The sequence below is a fragment of the Hemiscyllium ocellatum genome, unplaced genomic scaffold, assembly GCF_020745735.1.
Source record: "Hemiscyllium ocellatum isolate sHemOce1 unplaced genomic scaffold, sHemOce1.pat.X.cur. scaffold_452_pat_ctg1, whole genome shotgun sequence".
NCBI lineage: Eukaryota > Metazoa > Chordata > Chondrichthyes > Orectolobiformes > Hemiscylliidae > Hemiscyllium > Hemiscyllium ocellatum.
In genome coordinates, this window is record NW_026869065.1 from 472,408 (window position 1) to 486,747 (window position 14,340).

Genomic DNA, 14,340 nt, shown 5'->3' on the forward strand with positions numbered 1-14,340 from the left:
TTATGTCCTCTCTCCTTTAAAGAATTGTACACATTGTCCCCCCACTCCCTTCCCCCAGTCTCTACTCTTTGTGTCTGTGCCATCCAAATATATATTTCCTTTCTACATTGCTTCTCTGAAAATGTATCAACTCACTGTGTGTTCTAAAAAACATTAACTCTCACTCCACACATTGTACCCCCTGGAAAACAGAATATTACAACACCGGAATAATCGGCCCATCATGTCTGTGCAGACCAGGATGCCATTCCAAACTAATTCCACCTGCCTGAACATGATCCATATCCCTGCCAACCCCTTGCCTGCTTATGTGCCTGCCCAAATGCCTCTTAAGCATTGTGATTGTTTCTACTTTTACCACCTCCCCGGAGAGTACATTCTAGTCATCTACCACCTTTTGCATTAGAAACTTGCCTGACATAACTCCCTTTAAACTTTCACATGTTGTTGGAAATGCTCAGCAGGTCTTGCAGCATCTGAGAAAATAAAAATCCGTTAATGTTTCAGGTCCTTTCTCAGAAACGTGAACTCTGATTTCTCTTCACAGATGCTTCCAGATTTGTTGAGCATTTCCAGAAACTTCTGTTTTTGTTTCTGATCAACCGCATCTACTGTTCTTTCCGTTTTTATTTTATTTAAATTTCCCCCGTCCCCTGAAATCTATGGACTCTAGAATTTGACATTTCTACCTTGGAAAAAGATTCAGATTATAGAACATAGAACAATAAAGCGCAGAACAGGCCCTTCAGCCCTCAATGTTGCACCGACCTGTGGAATTTTCCCAACACGTCCCGCTACACTATCCCAAAATCATCCATGAGAGTATCTAAGGAATTGATTAAAACTCCCTAATGGAGCTGAGTTGACCACTTGAGCTGGTCGGGCATTCCACACACTTACCACTCTCTCTGTGTAAAGAATTTACTTCTGACATCTGTCTTAAATCTATCACCCCTCAATTTATAGTTGTCCTTTCTCGTACAAACTGACGTCATCATCCTAGGAAAAAGACTTTCACTGTCGACCCTATCTAATCCTCTGATTATCTTATAAGTCTCTATCAAATCCCCCCTTAGCCGCCTTCTTTCCAATGAGAACTAATCCAAGTCTCTCAGCCTTTCTCATAACACCTTCCCTCCAGACCAGGCACCATCCTGATAAATCTCCTCTGCACCTTTTCCAAAGCTTCCACATCATATTTGTAACGGGGCGACCACAGCTGTAAACAATATTCCAACTGTGGCCGCACCAGCATTTTGTATAGTTGCAGTATGATATTGTGGTTCCAGAACTCAATCCCTCTCCCAATGACACCTAACACGCCGTATGCACCTTAACAGCACTATCCACCAGGGTGGCAAATTTCAAGGATCTTTGTACGTGGACTCCAAGATCCCTCTGCACAACCACACTAGCAAGAATCTTTCCATTGACCCAGTATTCTGCCTTCCTGTTATTCTTCCCAAAGTGCATCACCTCACATTTAGCTGCATTGAACTCCACTTGCACCTCTCGCAAGAAGTGAGACAAATTAAACATGATATAAAGACCCAACAGAGTCACGATATTCATTTGGACATAAAGGGAACATGATTATCTTGTTTGTCAGTGAGCAAAAGTTTCAAACAACATTGCGTGTGGTCAAGCCCCAACACGCGCGCGCGCACACACACACACACACACACACACACAACAAACACACACACACACACACACACATATAAGAATGTGAGTGTTCCAGTGAACTGACTGCAGAAATTATTTAACATTATCCAGTGAACAATCTAAAAACATTCACATACAGAGAAGCCATAAATATGTTGTGTTTATGGGAAAGGATTCACCAGATCATCCAACTTGGAGATATGCGAGGAGATCAGCACCATGGAAATATCTGGATGGTGAGAAGGATTGAACATTCACAGACCTACTGGAGACTCATTGGCACAAACATTCTGTGTGAACTGATTTATTTTGTCAACCAGCTTCATGTCACACCAGTGGCTTTACACTGACAAGAGAGCTTTCCCCTGACTGCGGGGAAAAAAAACCTTTAAGATCTGTAAAGGTCTTAAATTCAATGGTCTTTATTTAACATCACCCTATTCAAATGGGGGATAAGTCGTTCAGCTGTTCCATGTGTGGGAAGGTATTCATTTGGGGATCCAACAGTGCCTTCCTCTTTCTTAATTGATAAGAGACTCAAGCATTTTCCCCACTACAGATGTTACACTAACTGATCTATACTTCCCCATCTTTTGTTTACCTTCCTTTTTAAACAGCAGCGCCACTGTATTAAAACTGCTGGAACTGCCCCAGAGTCCAGCAAATTGGAAAAATTACTGACAGTGCAACTGTTCTATCCCCCGCTGTCTCTTTTAGCACACTGGGAGGCATTACACCAGGACAGAAGACTTGTCTATCCTTAGCTCCATGAGCTTGCCCAACACTAGCGTTCTGTAATAATGTTTGTTTGCAGGTCCTCACTGACTCCAACTCTTTGTCAATCTCTGGCATGTTATTAGTGCCCTCCACTGTGAAGACCGATGCAAAATACCTGTTCAGTGCCTCAGCCATTTCATCACATCCCATAACTAAATGCTCCTTCTCATCCCCTGAGGGACCAACATTTACCTGAGCCACTCTTTCTCATTTAAAATTTTCAAAGAAAGCTCTGCTATCTGTCTTTAAATTCTATGGTACATCTTTTCTCTCCTGTTCTTTCCTACGATTCTTTCTCACTCTTTTTGTGATTTTCTTCTGATCTTTAACGCTTTCCCAATCTTACAGTTTCCTGCCGTTTTTGACCACTTTGTATGCCTCAACGGTAAATGTGAGAGATGGGGAGGGAGAGTGGGGAGGGGACGGGAGGGAGAGGCGAGGAGGGAGGGGGAGAAGAGAGGGGGTGGAGGGGGAGGTGCGGGGATAGGTGGATTGGGAAAAGAGGTAGGGCAGAGGAAAGAAGGGGTGGAGAGAGGGCTGTAGGAGAGAGGGGGAAGGAGAGAGCTGGGAACGGTAGGCGAGAATAGGAAGTGAGATGGGAGGAGAGGGTAGGAGGAGTTGGATAGGAGAGGGAACAGGAGGACAAAGGGTGAGGAGTGAGGGGTGGATGGCGTGAGGGGGACTAGAGGGGTGGAGGGTGGATGGGAAGGGGGTTGTAGGAGAGAAGGAGAGGAATGAAGGAGAGGAGTAGAAGTGGGGAGAAAGTGGAAGGTGGAGAACGGGGAGGAGACAGTGAATGAGGTGGAGGGACGAGTGATGGGAAGAGGGGGAGGAGAGGGGTTAGGAGGGAGGGGAAGGAGAGTGAGGAGGAAGCGAGGACGTAGGGGGAGTTTGGGGTGTGAGGTGAGGGGTAGTTTGGGGTGGAGTAGGAGAGAGGGGGTGGGAGGTGGATGAGAGAGGGACATGAGGGGTGGAGGATGTGTGGAGGATTGGGGAGAAAAGAGGTGAAGTTGAGGAGGAGGGGAGGACGGTGGGAGGTGAAGGGGAGGAGAGAGTAGGGAGGAGAGGCAGAAGTGGGGGAAGGAGGGGGAAAGTGAGCAGGAAAATGGAGCAGAGACAGGGAGGAGAGCCAGGGAGAGGGGGCAGGAGAGATGGGGGAGTAGAAGGGAGGACAGGTGGGAGAAGAGGATACGAGGGGATAGGGAAGGAGTTCAGGAGAAGGGATGAAGAAGAGGGGCACGGGAGAGGGGAAGAAGTGAGTGTGGAGAAGAGGGGGACAAGTGGGCGGGAAAGGGGGAGAGGAGAGGAGGGGAGGTGAAGAAAGGAGAGGGTGGAAGAAGAGAAGGGTGAGGAGATTGGATGAGGAGAGAGGGTATGAGGAGATAGGGGAGAGTGGAGAGGTGAGCGGGAGAATGGAGTAGAGGTGAGGGGGAGGAGAGAGAGGAGAGAGGGGACAGTCGTGTGGAGAGAGAGGAGAGAGTAATGAGGAATGAGAGGAGGGAGAGAGGAGTGAGGGAAGAGGGGAGAGGAGAGAAGGAGGAGAAGGGGAGGAGAATGAGGAGAGGGGGAGGGGGATAAGAGAGGGGTCGGGAGAAGAGAGGGGGAGAGGGGAGATGGGAGGTGGCGAGCATGGGGAGGAGAGAGTGGGAGGAGAGAGGGGGATGAGAGAGATGGGGCGGAGAGAGAGGAGAGAGAGGGGAGGAGAGAGGGAGAGGAGAGAGAGTGGGTGGAGAGGGGGAGTATGGAGAGCGGAAGGAGAGAGAGGTAAGGTTAGGGGAGGACGAAGAGGGGGAGGAGAGAGAGGTGTAGGAGAGTGAGGGGCGAGGAGAGAGAGGGGGATGAGAGAGGGGAACGAGAGAGGGGGAGGGACGGAGTGGGAGGAGAGAGGGGAGGACAGACGGGGAGGAGAGAGAGGAGAGGAGAGTGAGAGGATGGAGAGGGGGAGTAGAGAGAGGGGGAGGAGAGAGGGCACGGAAAAAAGGGGTGGAAGAGAGAGAGGGAGAGGAGAGAGGGGCAGGGAGAATGAGGCAGAGAGCAGCAGGGGCACAAGAGGGTGTCAGAGAGGGGGAGGAGGAGAGTGGGTGAGGTGTGGGGTCGATGAGGAGGAGAGCGGGGGTGATGTTAGCGGGGAGAGAAGAGGTAAGGGGGAGGAGTTGGTGGCGTGGAAAGAGGGAGTAGAAAGCAGGAGGCGTGGGAGCAGAAGGAGGTGGCGAGGAGAGTTTGGCAGGACAGAGCGGTTGGAGGTGGGGAGGAGGAGATTGGGTAAAAGACCGAAGTTCAGAAAGGTAGGATGGTGGGAGTAGGGGAGGAAAGAGAGAAGAGAATCGTGAAGATGGGTGAGGACAGGGTGGCAGGGAAGAGGGGAGTAGGAGACTGGGGGAAAGAGAGGGGTGGGAAGATGGGTAGGAGAGTAACCCACCCAGACCTTTCTCCATCTGAACAGTTCACCTAACCCTTTGGGCAACTCCCCCATGGGCAGTCCACCCTGACCTGCACACCATTGGGCCGGGTGAGGAAACCCAAGCAGACACTGGGGAGAATGTGCACACTCCACACAGACAGTCGCTGGCACTGTGGGGCAGCAGTGGTAACCACTGAGCCACCGTGTGACCCTAATGAGAGAGAGAGATGAAGTGAGAGTCGCGGGCGGGGAGAGGAGAGAGGAGGAGAGAAGAGTGAGGGAAGAGAGAGGGGAGAGAGAAGAGAGAAGGGAGGAGAGAGAGGGAGAAGAGGGGAGGAGGAGAAGAGAGGTGAAGAAGAGGTGGAGAAGAAAGAGCAGAATGACAGTGTGAGAGAGAAAACGAGAGAGGAGAAAGAAGAGAAAGAGAGAGCAAGAGTGAGAGAGATAGAAAAGGCAAAAAGGGAACAAGTGACCTCCAGCCCACACTCTGTCACAGACAGACAGAGACAGTAACAGGTCAATACTCGCCCGGTCAGCCCGCATGGCGTGAGGGTAATGGCTGACTGAGCTCTGTTCAAATACTCCCAGAGTCTATCACCCAAACCCCATCTACTCCCGAACCTAGTTCATCCTGTCAGCTCCCAACTTCCTCTACCTGGAACACACCTCCCCCAGGTATGGGATACACCAACAATCACCTAAGACTTTGGTACAGATATATACAGATATGATGGAGAAATTGTATGCAGTGGTTGATAATGACTGCCGATGCAACACTCAAACGCCAATTATTTCCAGTATCTGATTAATCGATTGATCATGTCAGATTTTGATTAAATGGTTTTTTGGCGTTTCCTGTCTGTGAATCTTCTTCAAATATTCAAAGAAGTTTAATAAAGGCAGTGTCAGTCCAGGCGAGAAATCAGACAGACAAATAATTCCCTTTGTTTGATACTTTTGTGTATATATCCTTTCTTGAAATCCTCAGAGAAAGAAGCTTACAAGATCCATCACTATCCATCACAGAGAGAAAAGAATAATCAAAATAAAGTAAGAAATTGTCTCTAAACATGAACATTATTTCTCTCTCCCTAAAGGTGCCAGTCCTATTGGGTTCCTCCTGCACCCTCTCTATAATTTCAGACACTCACATTATCCCACCTCCAGGTCGAGGGTGATCAGTATATTCACAACAGAGATCATCATACATTGTGAAGGACGGGAGGGTCCAGAGAGGGGATAGGCTCATTCATTTCCCAGAAAGTTACAGGAGTGATTTATGATGCAATGGAGCAACTGGATTTGAAGCGAGATGCGACAGAGCTTATTGGCTTACAATTGGTATAAATAAGGAAGATGAAAACAAGGTGTTCACATTAGCTGGGGGAAAAGGACGAAGAAATACAAAAATTAAGTTTGTGGATAGATTGACAGGGATGATTTGATGAAGTGCTTATGTGGAAGAGATACAATATCCACTGTATCTTAATGGATTGCATTTGGACTGAACAGCCTGAAGTTCTGTATTTAATTTCCAGATCACAGACGCTCACAACCGACTGTACAAACACAAACAAGAAATTGCGCGCCAAAAGTCGTTAATTTCAAAGACCGCTAGTCATGAATGGACCCGGACCATAGAACAGGCTGTCACTATAGGACAGAACAGGACAACACATCGCAAAAAAAAGGCACTAAAAGAAAAACTGGCCAAAGTAACACACAAAAAAGAGGACACTACAACACACACCTGGTTTAAAAACCTCTCCCACAGACAGCTCACAGACATGGAAAGAACTATACTGACCAAGGGACTCAACTACAACCACAGGGATACCAAGACAGCAGACTTCCTAGCAGCACTGGAATGCACACTCAGGAACAATGGACTGACTGAAGAGACACAACAAACAGTGAGACAAACGGTCGTACCTATGATGATAAGAAAAAGACAAACACATAACCTCAACACCAAGGAGAGGGAAGCACTGAAAGCACTAAGAAATGATAAGAACATAATCATACTACCAGCAGATAAAGGCAGAATGACTGTCATGCTAGATAAATCAGACTACATCAAAAAAGCACAACACCAACTAGCAGACACCAACACCTACCAAATGAAGGATTCGGACCAAACACCACAACTCACCAATAGAATAAATAACACTCTAAGGAATCAACAAAAAAATGGACAGATAACCAAAGCGGACCTACGAAGAATGAAACCGGAAAGCAACAACACCCCCAGATTCTATGGACTACCCAAAGTACACAAACCAGACATCCCACTCAGACCCATAGTATCACTACCAGGGACACCAGCATACAAACTGGCCAAAGAACTACAACAGAAACTGAAACACCTGGTCAGCGGATCCAAACACTCCATACAATCAACACAGGAATTCTTGGACGCCATCAGGAATACACACACAGTAAAAGAAGAAACCATGATCTCATTCGACGTGACGGCACTGTTCACTTTGATTGACAAAACCATAGCCAGAGAAACAATAGCCAACCTACTGGACATACATAACAGAAACCAGGAGGCGGAACCTATCAACAAAGACGGCATACTTAAACTACTGGACTTATGCCTCACTACACACTTTACATTCAACAATCAGATATACGAACAAATCAACGGAACACCCATGGGATCACCAATCTCGGGACTCATAGCAGAGGCAGTTATGCAAAGGTTAGAACAAACAGCCCTACCACAAATTCAACCCAAACTCTGGGTCAGATATGTCGATGACACTTTCGTAATCATCAAAAACACGGAAATAGAAAAAACACACCAGATCATCAACGCCACACTCACAGGCATCCGATTCACGAGAGAAGTAGAAAAGGATAGCCAACTCCCATTCCTAGACGTGATAGTACAGAGAACACCGAACGGAGAATTCACCACAAGGGTACACAGGAAAACAACACACACAGACCAAGTCCTAAACTATGAAAGTAACCACCCCAACACACACAAACGAAGCTGCATCAGGACACTATTCAAAAGAGCTACAACACACTGCAGTACACCAGAACTGCGAAAAGAGGAAGAGGAACACCTATACAAGGTATTCGCCAAAAACGGATACCCGCGCAACTTTATCAACAGATGCCTAAGAGATAGACGATGGAACGAGGACATGCCACAACCAAAAGGACTAGCCACACTACCATACATCAGGAGCGTTTCAGAACTGACAGCCAGACTACTGCGACCCTTAGGACTCATAACGGCACACAAACCAACAGCCACGCTCAGACAACAACTTACTAGAACAAAGGAGCCAATACCCAACATGAGCAAAACTAATGTAGTTTATAAAATACCATGCAAGGACTGCACAAAACACTATATAGGACAAAACAGGAAGACAGCTAACAATCCGTATACATGAACACCAACTAGCCACGAAACGACACGACCAGCTATCCCTAGTAGCCACACACTCAGACAACAAGCAACATGAATTCGACTGGGAAAACACTACTATCATATGGCAAGCCAGACAGAGAACAGCCAGAGAATTCCTAGAGGCATGGCATTCATCCACAAACTCCCTCAACAGACACATCGACCTGGACCCAATATACCAATCACTACAGCGGACAGCTGAAACTGACACCCGGAAGCGGCAAGGACAGACCACTATAAATGCCAGAAGAAACATCAAAGAAGCGCTTCACAGGAGGCTCCAGAGCACTGATGATGTCTCCTAGCCAGGGGACGAAACGTTTGCAACAAAAACTTCCAGCTCGGCGAACAGAATCACTACAAATTCTATCAAGCCGTGGGCTTGAATTATCCCAGTACCAGAGTCAGAGTGATGTAGCTTAGGCAGTCACAATGAAGGGTCTGGGTATCTTCCAATTTGCGATGGTTCCTTTCCCTCTGGGTGTTTGCAGACCCCTCAAGCTCTCTGACCTCTCGGTGATGAAAGCATGGAAATCGGTAACAGACTCTGCAAACAGTGAGAGCTCTAGTTGTTCCACCGCTCTTCAGGTCCCTGCTGACATTCCTGCTTTAGGGAAATCGGCACGCCTGGTTGGTGACAGGCTGTGTGACTCAAATGGGCAGCAGGAGGCTGCAAGATAACGGTTGGTAGTTTGAAACCTTGGTTGTTCTAGATCAGACGATGGGAACACCACCCTACCTCCATTTAAACCGGAAAATCCATGGCAAGGTTGAATTACAGCCCAAATCATTGATGGTTCTGTGTTCCCTGACCCCACACGGAGTAAGACAGGGACAAACATTGTTCTCTCCATACCCCCGCTGTCAACAGACAGTGGCCACTGCAGCTTCCTGCACAGCCGTGGGACACAGCTTACAGAAACCTCCCCCCCCCCCCCGTCACCCCCTCATGAATGGTGCTTCTCGTGTGAAAGTCTTTACATTTAATACGGTAACGGCTGCAATCCAACCCCTGTCCCCAAGATTAGAAGCTGCAGGATTTTGTGATGAGAACAGTGTTATGAAGTTGAAGACGTGCCCTCCACCTTTAAATGAGAGTGAATGCTGTTCAGAACTGAGCGCTGACAAATACCTGTGATGACCAGCTCGCAGTCTCAGCGTGTACTGGAAAATTGGAAAGATGTAACGGTTGGCTGTGAAACAAGTCAGTTTTGTTTGGTAATTAAGAAACAATTCCAATTTTACCAATCAATTTAAATTATGCCTCAGAATACTAAAATCCAACCGCGCTTCGATCTAGTGTTTAGAAACACTGCAGAACCGAGGACTTCCATAATGTTGCCCCCATTGACCATTCCCCATGAAACAGGCCCAGGTCCTCAGTTGAGGAACCTTTGCTCCTTGGCTTTGAACCGGGCCGCCAGCCCAAGGAAGTCAAATGTGGTACTGTTTTTAGTGGAAGGATCAGAGCACGGTAACCCCACTCTGAAACAGAATGGCCATCAGTGCTGTACACATCTGTGCATATTCAGAACCCGGTTGGAGAAAACCGTAACAATGTTTCACACAGTAATGAAACGGGATTGTATTCATTTTCACCACTCGAGCATGTATGAGCGAGCAAATCCAAAGCCAGTTTTGTTGATGTGAGCAGCAAGTTATAAAACTCTGCTCTGCTCATGTCAGTCTGAAAGGCTGCCATCGGGAATAAGGGCTGTTCTTGCCGGAGTTTGAAGCGGGGAGTTTTCGTGTATGAGGTGACTCCAATCCACACTACAGTATAGGAAACATCCCCGCGAGCAGCTGGTGTTCAGAGTCGGCCAGCACTAACATTTACACAGTTCAACACTTCACCTTTCCGTTTCCAGGAGCTGGTTGTTCTCCAGACTAATTGACGTCTTTGAAAAATTAAAAAAATCTTGTGAAATTGCTGACAAAATGTAGATAAGGATGTTGTCAGGGGTGCACAGTTTGGAATGTAGTGCAAGTCTCAACGTGGGCATGACCTTAAGGAAGGTTTGTAAACTGAATACTTAAGTTTTTGTTTTCGGCCATGTGGGGTGAGTTGAAAACTGGAGAGCATAGGTGTAAGGTGAGACGGGTAAAATATAAAAGGGATTGAGGCAGCTTTCCCACACAGAAGGTTGTGCGTGTATGGAATCAACGACCAGAGGAAGTGAAGGAGGCTCGTACACTCAGAAGATTTCAAAGGCAACCGGATGAGTTTCTGGATAGGAAGGGTTTAGTGGGATAGGGGCCAGATGCTGGGAAATGGGAGCTTGTTTAAAATGCATTTCCAGAGATTTCGAGGCATAAATGCTGTTCTGGGGTAAGTCCAGGGCAATCAGCCATAAACGGTTCCCAGATCCTTCAGCAGAACAATTCCAAACTGCGTCCCAACATATATTGGAAACTTAGTGCACCGCCACCTCCCAAAAATAATCTGAAATGAGGGAAAACAAAGAACCGAACATGAACGAACCATGAAAAGTGAAGATTCCCAAAGACAGTCTCGATTACATTAGTTTGCTCATCCGATCAACAATGCGGCAGTGCTTGCAGCTCACGTTTCCAGGACAGAAGTGAAGGAAATTAGAGAAATTTAAGACCATCTGACATCGCAATTAACTGGAATTATTTTTCCATTCACTAGAACACCAAATAATGATAACTAAAGTCATTGCAAAATTTTGTTTCACACCAGCGATGAAATCCCAATCTCCGTTCGGTTTCAGTGGAAATAGTGAATAACACAACTTGGCCGGAACATGATGCAGCAGTGGAACACCTTGAGGTCCGGGCTTTTCGTGTGGCAGGCGAATGTGATCACTCCAGCATGGACACTGGCACATTGGAGAGGGTGCATTCTCTCAAATCGGAGATACATGTACAATCAGCAAAGTAAATTGGTCGTGTTAGAATTTAAACACTGAACATTAACACGCTGCAGTTAAACAGGCAAAGCACACAAATGGTGGAATGCGAACACAACCCTCATTTGCGATTTAAATGCAACACAACGCCTTCGACCACTCGGCCACAAGGCCAACCAGCGGAGTCTGCCATTTTCTTACACTATCAATATTGCGCCTGCAAACCAACAGCAGCAAAGACACAGGGAAAGACTTCCCACATCCCTGTCCTGCTCGCACTGCTGCTGGGATCTGCCCAGCTACAATATCAATTTTTCAGCAGATAATGATAACCCTTCAAGCCACACAAAAACCAATGGGAAGCTGATCCTTCCTCTGAGACTCCTTTGAGCCACAAATATAATGACCGTATGAGAGAATGGAAATTCGATTCTGATACAACGAAGTAACCAAGAGCTGTGTGACATGGCTGGGATTTCGATACTTGCCTTGGGAAATGATTGCACCCGTTGCTCGAAACACAATAGCTTTCACGTTTACACTGAACATGAAACACACCGGACTGCAGGGAAAATGCACAAAACTGTGCAAGCCGTGTTCCACATCAGACGGTGCAGCATACTTACGGTTACGACATCTGTTTTGCAGATTTAACGCCCTAACGAATGATCTCGACCTGAAAAGTGGAGGGAGCAGGACAATCCGAGAAGGACAGATCACATTGGGAGGATGCTCAAACCTGGGTGCCAGTCCGAGTTGGCACTTTACTTGTCTTTTAGCTTAACCGTGAAACTTGCTGCAGAGATGTCTACACCTGGACATGAGCCACACGGCGGGCAGCTGAGGTGGCAACCAATGTGGGAAATCGATGGGAAGTGACTCAGAAAGTTTACTAAATTCAATGGTGCTTATGAGAGATGGAGTTTCTGTTCATGTCAATCCAAAAGACAGTTTCTGAGTATATTAACAGAAGATGAAAAAGTGAGGACTGCAGATGCTGAGATCAGAGCTGAAAATGCGTTGCTGGAAATGCGAAGCAGGTCAGGCAGCATCCAAGGAGCAGGAGAATCGACGTTTCGGGAATGATTCTAGAAGAAGGGCTCATGCCGGAAACGTCGATTCTCCTGCTCCTTGGATGCTGCCTGACCTGCTGCGCATTTCCAGCAACGCATTTTCAGCTGTATTAACAGAAGTCAAAAGTGATTACCGCCCAACCCGGAAGATGTCAAAGAGGTCTTTCAAACTACTCTTTCAAACAGACTGCAGCCTTAGTGCACCACCACTTCCCAGACAATGCTGAAGAGAGAGAAAGAAAGAATATAATAAGTATGGGTAAAAAAAAAGTGAATTTCATCAATCACAGTCTCGATTAGATTACCTTTCCCTTCCGAGGTCTCCAGGACGGAAATGAAGGAAATGCGAAAAATTCAATAAAATATGACATCGAAATTTATCGGAACGATTTTCCCATTCGCCAGAAATTCAAACAACGACGAGTCGACGCACCACAGGACTTTGCTTCACAACAGCGATGAAATAACAGTCTCCATTCGGTTCCAGTTAAACCTCAACTTGCCTGGAACGTAAACCAAGCGCTGAGCTGTTTGCGATTTTCGGCAGGGTAGGCGAGCACCATCATGGCAGCAGAGAGACTTAACAGTATTCAGCACGTTTCCACAACACAGTTAATTCCCCTGGAACATCAACGCAGCGGCGATAGAAGCAGCATTTTAACAACGCGACAGCGGTGGAGCTGACCAGCGCAAATGGCAGTGGCGGGATTCGAACCCACGCTCCTTTCAGGGCTGGAACTTGGATCCAGCGCCTGAGACCGCTCGGCCACACTACCAGACAGCGCGGCAGCGCATTTACTTGCATTTCGAATTGTGCTCCTGCATAACCACGCATGCTAAGTCAAATGAAAAGGGTTCCATGATCCCTCTCCGACTCGCACAGCTGCTGGGATGTGCCCAGCTACAATGACAATTTCGCAGCAGATCATGAAAGCCCATCAATCCAGACAAAAATCAATGGTAAGCTGTGTCTATCTTCTCAGACTCTTTTCAACCAGAAATGTATCTTTGACTGCGTGAGAATATATGTTCGGTTATGATTTGGTCAAATCACCATGAGCTGCTTGACATTACTTCAATTTCGATTCTTGCTTTGCTGAATGATTTCACCCATTGCTCGAAACAGGACAACTTCCACGTTTACACGGAACATGAAACACACCGGACTACAGGGAAAATGCACAAAGCTGAGCAGGCCGTGTTCCACATCATACCGTACAGCATAGTTTCAGTCACTGTGTCTGTTTTGCAGGATAAGAGTCCCAAAGAATGTTCTCCACCCTAACACCGGAGGTAGCATTACAATCCGAGAACGACTGATCACATTGGGAGGATGCTCTGACCTCGGGGCCAGTTCGAGATGTCACTTTCCTTGCCTTTTACCTTAACCGTGCAATTGGCTGCAGGGATGTTCATACCTGGACATGAGCCGCATGGATACCAACTGAGTTGGAAACCTGTGTGCGAATCGACGAGAAGCGACTCAATAAATTTTGCTAAATTCCATGGTGCTTATTAGAAATGCAGTTTCTGTTCACGTCAATTTAAAAGGCAGTTTCTGAACATAGTAACAGAAGGTCCTACTCACCCCACCCCCACTGCGGAAGAGGTGCTAACTGCCCTTGAGTGCTTTTTGTTCTCGATGTGAAGAGCTCTCCCGCATGAGTCACCTTCACGTCTCTTGTTGCTGAGTGACTCACAAAGAAGGAGATTCACCAGAGCTGCAACTGCCTCACTTTCCCACTCGCCCTCCCGTTTACATTTTCCTGCTCGTCAGTGATTTAAAGAAAACCAAAAGGTTGCGATGTCATTCTGTAGCCTCTCTGTCAATTCCTCCGTTTCAGTTCCAACTTGGCTTAGATCTCGGGGCTCACCTTAATACTAGCGACGCTATGAAATCACAAGTCCAGAGGTTCCTCTGAGAGTGTAATTTCTTTCATTGCTGTTGCTGATTGAATGAGTCACTATAACGTGCGAACTGATCCAAACCATGATTCAGCACCTCTGCTGCCAATTCTCGCACGTTGAATAACGACAGACAGCTTCCAAATGAGGCCTTGCAGAGACGACTTTGGGGTACATTTGTCAGACAGACCAGTTGAGGAATCCGCGGTGCAC